Source organism: Dendrobium catenatum, unplaced genomic scaffold (assembly GCF_001605985.2).
Source record: "Dendrobium catenatum unplaced genomic scaffold, ASM160598v2 original_scaffold_46824, whole genome shotgun sequence".
NCBI classification, from domain to species: domain Eukaryota; kingdom Viridiplantae; phylum Streptophyta; class Magnoliopsida; order Asparagales; family Orchidaceae; genus Dendrobium; species Dendrobium catenatum.
The window spans coordinates 1-263 of record NW_021365279.1 but is presented as its reverse complement, the minus strand read 5'-3'; the positions used below and the strand labels follow the sequence as shown (position 1 = coordinate 263).

At 33.5% G+C, this 263-nt stretch overlaps 1 long non-coding RNA gene across 1 annotated transcript; it reads left to right on the top strand.

The window, feature by feature from the left end:
* On the top strand, nucleotides 1–263 carry LOC114578476. The gene is made up of 3 exons (XR_003699495.1): nucleotides 1–25; nucleotides 108–149; nucleotides 234–263. It is a non-coding gene; the product is annotated as an uncharacterized LOC114578476 (long non-coding RNA).

Here is a 263-nt window from a genome sequence, read left to right as displayed (position 1 = left end):
GTACTGTGCTCTTCGCTTGTTACAAGTATGAATTACTATAGAATTTAGAATAATTTTGAAATTTAGCATCGAATATTAGCAGTTAGCATGATATTTTCACTTTTCAGGCAACTCTGGATGAATCTTTGTATGAGCTTGCCGGGGAACTGGTATGTTTATGAATTTGGTACATAAATCCTCATAAAAATTAGGATGTTTTCTGGGGCATAAACTGATTTATTTTCAATTTTTAGGTTCAATTCCTGCTAAGATCTGGCAGAGAG